General features: G+C 33.8%; 1 long non-coding RNA gene and 1 pseudogene across 2 annotated transcripts in view; one reads left to right on the top strand and one right to left on the bottom strand.

Moving 5' to 3' along the window:
• Nucleotides 1-6,485, top strand: part of LOC129688264 (uncharacterized) — a 25,006-nt gene extending 18,521 nt beyond the window's left edge. For both annotated transcript variants that reach the window (XR_008721906.1, XR_008721907.1), the window contains exon 7: nucleotides 5,176-6,485. This is a non-coding gene — a long non-coding RNA (uncharacterized LOC129688264). The remainder of the gene's footprint in view (nucleotides 1-5,175) is intronic.
• LOC129688263 (eukaryotic translation initiation factor 4E-like) lies at nucleotides 2,344-3,063 on the bottom strand (annotated as a pseudogene).
• Nucleotides 6,486-7,673: the final 1,188 nt, after the last annotated feature.

Genomic DNA, 7,673 nt, shown 5'->3' with positions numbered 1-7,673 from the left:
ATATATATATATATATATATATATATATATATATATATATATATATAAAATTATATATAGTAATATATAATTGCATATAATATATTATTGTATATAATAGATGTGTACATATCTATTAGTATACAAACAATCCAATTGACCTGCTCTTAGGGACCTAAGCAGCTGCTTGTGTCATCACCTACCTCATTCAGGTGCAGATAAAAGCATCCTCACCAACTCAGAGCTCTCTCTGCATTGTCTCTCCTCTGCTCTCATGTTTCTCTCTTTCTCTCTCTCTCTCTTTGCTCTGTCTCTGTCTCTTTGTCTGCATGATGACTTCTGATCTAGTTCTATGACACTGGTGAACCCACCTGAGATTTGCACCCAACAAACCTTCTTTTATACTTTTTATTTGGCTAGATTTGGATTATTATGCTAGAGAAACTTATTACCTGGGCAGAAACCTATTAATATGTCACACATATTTACATATTATACATGTATACTGATGAGTTGGTTAATCATATATATGTGTGTGTGTTTGTGTGTGAATAAAAGATGGATAGGTTTCCAGTCCCTATGATAAACCAACTACTCAACTCATGAGTGAGATTTAAGATAAACTAGACACCCATTTGTTACCACAGAATTATGAGTGTCCTATATTGTATGTTTATAAATACGTTGTCATCCTGGTGATTGTGCTACATTAGTAAGATATTTTAATTTCTTTTCTCCCTTGACATAGTATTTTCTAGAACCATGGAAGCTAGACAACAAAAAGAGGCTTTCATCTTAGCTCCATCTCATGTCATCTGAATCAGCCATAAGGGTAGATCCTCAACTTGGGGTAGGCAATCAACAGCGGCATCAATATTCTATATTGTGTTTAGAGTCAATTGGACTACAATAACCAACCCTTGAAAGGAGGTTTTTTTCATGTCTGTTACTGCCATTGTTTATCTGTGGTTCTTGTAGAGAACATTGTCTGCCTAATGACTTAACTGCCTCTAAGAAATACACATATATACATACATATGCATGCACAAGCAGACAAAAATAGAGAGACACATATATCTATGTGTGTTTATATATGTATACACAGTTATTTTAGGTAAATATGAAACTATGATTTCTTGAGGCTCTACCAAACAATTATGGTGTTATTTTGACTTCCCTTTCTTTATTGAGTTTCTTCCTCCTCATTTGATGTTACATTCTCTATAATTTTTAATGTCCCACTTGATATCACCTGTATTCTGTAGTTTTCTGATGGCGTTTTGGGGAATCTATAATATGTCATTTAAAAAGGGATAATTTGAGTGTGTTCTTTTCCTATTGGCATCTTATAGTGTTCTTTACTTGCCTTACTTTTCTACCTGGTGCTTTTAGAAGTAAGGACAGTGAACATTTCTATATCATTCCTGATTTTAATGACATCACTACAAGTATTTCCTCATTATCACAATTCTGTCTGAGTTTGTCATATAACTGTTTTCACTGTACACATTTTATTTACAGTTTTGTACACTGTCTTAATATGAATGGGACCGCTTTTCTACTTAAGCCATTGTAACCAAAGCAAAATAACCTAAGTAATACAAAGTGTTAAAGTACAGCATAAAGATACAAACACAGACATACTAATTCTAGTTAGGAATGTAATTATAGTCCACAATTATGTTTAGGGATCACACAGACGTAGATCACTGATTTGAATGAAATGCATAAATTTGTAACAAAGCTTTGTAGTTCCAAAAAAAAATCAAAAAAATACCAAAGAATGCACAAATTTAATGTTTATTCCACCTTTCTGTCATAATCCTGGATCCTTCACCAATATTAAATGAGGAAAACCCAAAAGCAAAACAAATGAAAAACTGTAATCAGAATCACTAATGTTATCAAGGAGGTAAGCAAATAAATTAAATTCTAGCAGCCATCATCAAGAGGGCAGCAAGGACAATGTTGTGAAAGCAAACAGAAGGTTGCTAGAAAGCTGTATTCAGACTACCAGAGCAGCTGAATTCGCTCCTGCGTGGTGTGGAACAGAAACAGATCTTTTCCTGCTAAAGTAATAGAAATGCAAGTTCTTTTTCGAGTACTGTGGAAAGGCATATGTGTGTGTCATGGTAATTCTAACCGGCTGTTAAAGAGCCAACCAGGAACACACCTACAGGTTCTGGGGTGATGTATACTGTAATTCTTTGATTGGGATAGTGGACACACTAGCAAAAACTGGGGTGGTAGTCAGGGTAAGAATGAACACAGAAGTACAAGACAAAGCTGAATGAGACTTCTCTTATATCTTAGCAACATTTAGATGGAATCAGCTTCAGTGCAGTCCACTCTGCTCTGATGAGGCTTTGGTTCAGCTCCCAATCTTGACTGTGTGACGCAGTCTCCTGTGAGAATACTCAGAAGGTGTCTTCTTAAACAACAAACCTATTTTTAGGGGTGGAGCCGCTCTTTGTAGCTGTGTCTGCATGGGACTGATAACCAATCACTATCTTCGGAAGAAGTCCTAACCTTTCCTTGTATACCCTTCCTATGTGTGACGGCTTCTCTGTTCTCACACTCAGTAGTCCATATTGCTATTTTGTCACCTTTCGCTCTAACATTGCCAACAGCCCCACACACATCATCACTGTAGTCATCAAAAGATTCTCCAATAAGGAACAGCAGTGTCTCTAGCCAAAAGCGATCGAGGCCACTTCATCTCTGCTGTTTTTTCAATGTAATTAGTCATTGTCCTCCCCATTTGTTTTTCTCATCTTCCCACATAGGCTCAATACCATCCTTAAAAAGTGAGTAGTCACAGCCAGGCATTAAATTACTAGACAACTGGATATGGTTGGTATAGAACCCAAAAGTCTTCAACAGTATCGACTTAGAGATCAATCAAAGGCTTGCTTGCTAAGTTTTGCTTTTATCATATTTCAAAAACCAGAGTTCCCACCTGTTCTGTAGAGGGTGTTTAATATAGAGCTCTGGGTTAGCAACCTCCTGATTAGATTCTGTTTTCTCCTCTTCCGCAGGTGGGGGATTAGTGTTAGGGATGGTTTCCGGTTCCACAGTCGTCATCTTAGATCAATCTCGTCACATAACTTTTTTAAATAATGAGCTTTGCTCACTCCAGTGCTACTACTTTCACCATGAAGGGATATTAGAATTTTTCAAAATCCTTTAATGCCACTATTGATATGGTTATGTGATTTCTGTCTTTAATTTCAGGTATATGATTTTCAAATTTATTAATTTTTTTATATATGTTTACCCAACTCTACATTTCCAGGATAAAGTGTACCATGATTATGGTAGATGCTGTTCTTGATATGTACTTGTATTGAGTTTGCTAGTTATGCTGTTGAGAACCTTTGCATCTGTATTCATCAGGGATATAAGGCTGTGCTTTTGTTTGAATGTATGTGTATTTTACCTTGTTTGAGAACTAGAGTAATATTGGCTTTATACAGTGAGTTGGGGAGTGATTATTCTATTTACATTTTGTGAAGACTTTAAGGATTGGTTGTAGGTCATTTTTGAATGTCTGGGAGATTTTGTACTGAATCCATTTAGGCCTGGATTTCTTAATATCCAATCTTAATCAAAATAACCACACTATCTTTCACAAAAATAAGAACAAAACATCCTAAAATTTATTGGAACCAGAAAAATCCCAGATAGCCAAATGAATCCTGAGGGGAATAAAACAGCAATTTCTATTCCAGACTCCCACATATTATAAGATTCCATATAATAAATCTGAAATAATAAGAATAGTATGGCAAGGGCAAAAACAAACAAACATATAGACCAATGGAATAAAATAAAATACTCAAACATATGTAATTGTAATTAAGACCAGCTGCATTTGATAATGAGGCATACAGCATACACTGGAAAAAATAGAGAATTTCCACAAATGCTGCTGGGAAAACAGTTATGCCCTATATGCAGAAGATAGTAGTAGACTAATATCTATCACATTGAACAAAAATTAAATCCAAGTGGATCAAAGACCTCAATTTCAATTCAGAAACACTAAAATATCTAGAAGATGGCTAAATCCTACAGACTTTTTGAACAGGACTCTATTTGCCAAAAAATTATAGCCAACAACTGGCAACTGGTTGTTGTAGCTGAAATCCTCACTTTTTGCTATTGTAGAGCACCTGAATTCATTTCTAAGCACCTATGTTTGATATTTCATAATTTTTGGCAATTCTAGGTTCACTTGTTTTGAAACTCTTTCCTGGCCTTTATGAACACTATCGTCATGTATACAAACATACAGAAAAACATATACATATACACACAATTTCAAAGTTTTAAATAAATGTAGGGAAATGTGAATAGACAAATCTGCTAGATTATCAGGTTTTGTGTCCCTTGATAATTATATAATACTTATTACTTGATTCAAAAATAGAGTGCTAGTGGGCAGGGTTGTATCTGTCTTTAATCCCAGTACTTAAGACAAAGCAAGCAGATCTCTGTGAGTTCAAGGCCAGCCTGATCTACAAAATGAGTTCCAGAAGAGCTAGAGATAAAACAGAGAAAATTTGTCTAGAAAACAACAATAAAACCCAAAACAACAACAACAAAAACCAATTCTACAGAAAGATTATCCAGGTAATAACAAATTGATATTAGCAAATCATGTATAAAGCTGAAGGAAAAAATAAAACAGCTAAAAGTGAAATCATAATAGTATTAATTAACCAAAGTATTTTGACAGTAAGAAAAAATAAAAATCGAAAAATACTAATGAGTTCACAAACAAATTTTCTTCTAATCAAAATTCTTTCCACTGTACTATATCTGTAGCCAAAGATAAATGTTTATAGTTCAATAGTATAGAGTCTGGTGTCATAGCTGATTTCGATTTTTGGAAAATATTTCCACAAAATATATTAAATATAGTGCATATTTTAATGTATTAGTTGCTAGCTAAGAAGCTAGAAAGGAAAAATTAGGCCAACAAATTAGTAAGTGATGAAGTAGCATGTGAACTGTTTATAATAAATGAGAGAATGATAGCAATAATTTTATAGAATATTTTCATTGCTTTAGGACTTAGAAGTTGTTACTATGTAGGTCTGATAAAATCTTGAGGATGATTCCTATCTATTGGAAAGCAGATAGCATACTAATTTTTTTAACTTACAATTTACTTTTTTTGTGCTCTCCCAGGTGGTGATCATCTTGACTAACACATCAAATGTATCTTCTGAAGAGTTTCATCTACAGAGTCTCCTAAGTACAGTTTTATATTTATTGTTTCTGCAGTATTATTTTGCTTTTATTATCTCACAACTTTTAAGAAAGACTGTCAAGGAATAGAAATGACCTGCTTTTGGCAAGTAATTGCCTGGAATGTTCAGTACTTCTGGTTTCAGTCTATCTTGTACTCCTATATTATATGTTGCCAATTATCTTTTTTATTTTACTTTGCAAATAGAAGAGAGTTTTATGTATAGGTGGTATAGGGAATGATACTTCATATTGTAACAAAGTTTTCTGACTGAGTCTCCCTGTATTTCAGTTTTGTTATCATTTGTGAGATGGTTTCCTCCTGCTTTGAACAAGAAACTCAAAATTTTAGGCAGGTCGCAAAAAAAAAAAAAAAAAAAAAAAAGATTTTTATGTCATGCGTATTGGTATTCTCTATAGGAAATTTTCTGGTTGTTGTTTTTGCTGATATTACTGGCTTCTATCTGGTGCAGTAATATGAATCTCTGTGGCTTGCTTTTTCTCCAATATCCAGATTTCAGTGTCATTGTAACTGTGAGTGTGTAGAGAATTGTGCTTGCATTGATAAGGAGAGCTGAGGTGATACTATCTTGTATATTGTGTGGCATAATCATTTTATTGGTATCACCTTTCAGGTTAGAGTATCAATGAGATTTTAGTTTATTTCATAATATGGTGTTTTTCTCTTTCTGGTTAAACTAAGTAAGGTCAATATGAAGTACTGTTTATTTTATCTATTATTTGTCTGTTTCTAGACCATAAGCCATACTGTTCATTAAAAAAGTACTGTCAGCATTTCTCAGCCCATTTCAATAACTGTTAAGAGTAAAAATAATTGCTAGGAGTTTTTAAAGTGTGTAGGCATGAATGCCTGTATGTGAGTGTGTGCCTGACAGATGTCTGTAGAGGTCAGAAATGAAAGTTAGATCCCCTGGATCTGAAGTTTCAGGTTAGCCATGATCACTCGGCCCCAGATATTTTAAGATTGTGTAAAAATTCTTTTCTCGAAGAATTTTGTCGTTACTAACATTATTTAATAGGGGCCAGCAATATGAATCAATGGAAAAAGGGGTTCTCCATCCAATCCTGGCAACTCCTATTGGATCACTGTAACCCAGGTTATATGTGGGATAGGATATAGCAGTGAACAGACAACTTAATAAAATTGTTTTAAGTCTCATAAATTTGTAGTACAACCCATGTGTTGTTACCTATTATATTATTACATTTTATATTTCCATTTTAGCTAGATTCTGAGGTATGACCTGTGTTCTTTTTATAATACTCACTTATTTTACATACAGTGGTATTCTTTTTTAAATTGTTAAATTGTTGTATTTCAGTTAATCTCTTATGTTAACATTTTCTGAGTTCAGATTGATTGTGACTCTAATCAGACACAGTAACTGTGTGATGCAGAAGTTAATAGAGTTTATTAGGTTGTGTTGGGTGTCATAAAACTTTGTGAGTAAGGCTCCAGATTTACAGATCATATTGTTGCAACTAGGAACCTGTTCTTGCAGAACAACAGCACCTATGGCTATTTCTTAAACTATGCCCCGTAAATAGTTGCAGCACACTAATCATGGGACAGAATTGGACTTTAGCAGATAGTTTTCTAACCTTTAGCCTACTTTATAGGTGTAGTTTCATCCACAGGATCTTTGGAAGATTTAGAAACAGAAAATGCACACACACACACACACACACACACACACACACACACACAAATGTCTTTCCTTGTAATAGTTACTGAATCCATTCAGTGGTTCTCAACCTGTGGGTCCAGATTATTTTTGGGTGGCAAACAACCTTTTCACAGGGGTACATAAGACCATTGAAGAATACAGATATATCGCATTACGTAACAGTTATGAAGTAGTAATGAAAATCATTTATTGGTTGGGGATCACTACAACATGAAAATCTGTGTTAAAGTGTCGCAGAGTTAGAAAGGTTGAGAACCACTGACCTACAATATATTGTTATATTTATTAGTGGGAGAAATATTTGTGCTTTTTGATACTTGGCTCTTAAAATGTTGTATTCATAAAGTTACATGCCTCAGTGGATTGAAATGTTACCATCAGCAGTGTTTAAAGCATTTTATAGTCATTTATTCTTAATCTTCTATTCCTGTTTCATAGCAGTGATAAGAGATAAGCTTTCATGGTATATATAATAATAACTTTTAATGTTTATATAAATGTATGTGGAGTTTTTAGATGTATGATCTTTGTATTAATGCTTTTAAACTGTCTAGTTAAGATATCATGGAGGTTTATAAAGTTTATAAAAATGTGCTTTGCTACTACATGTGATGCTGCTGCTGATGTTGTATATAATTATATAACTATGATAATATATTTGAATTCCTACTTGTTTAATAGTTTTCCCTGTATGGTAATATTAGATAATCATCTGTATACACCTTTGGT

The sequence above is a fragment of the Psammomys obesus genome, unplaced genomic scaffold (genome assembly GCF_907164565.1).
Source record: "Psammomys obesus unplaced genomic scaffold, mPsaObe1.curated_primary_1811, whole genome shotgun sequence".
In the NCBI taxonomy this organism is placed as follows: Eukaryota; Metazoa; Chordata; class Mammalia; order Rodentia; family Muridae; genus Psammomys; species Psammomys obesus.
Note: the sequence above shows the minus strand (reverse complement) of the source record. Positions and strands in the feature narration are given on the sequence as shown.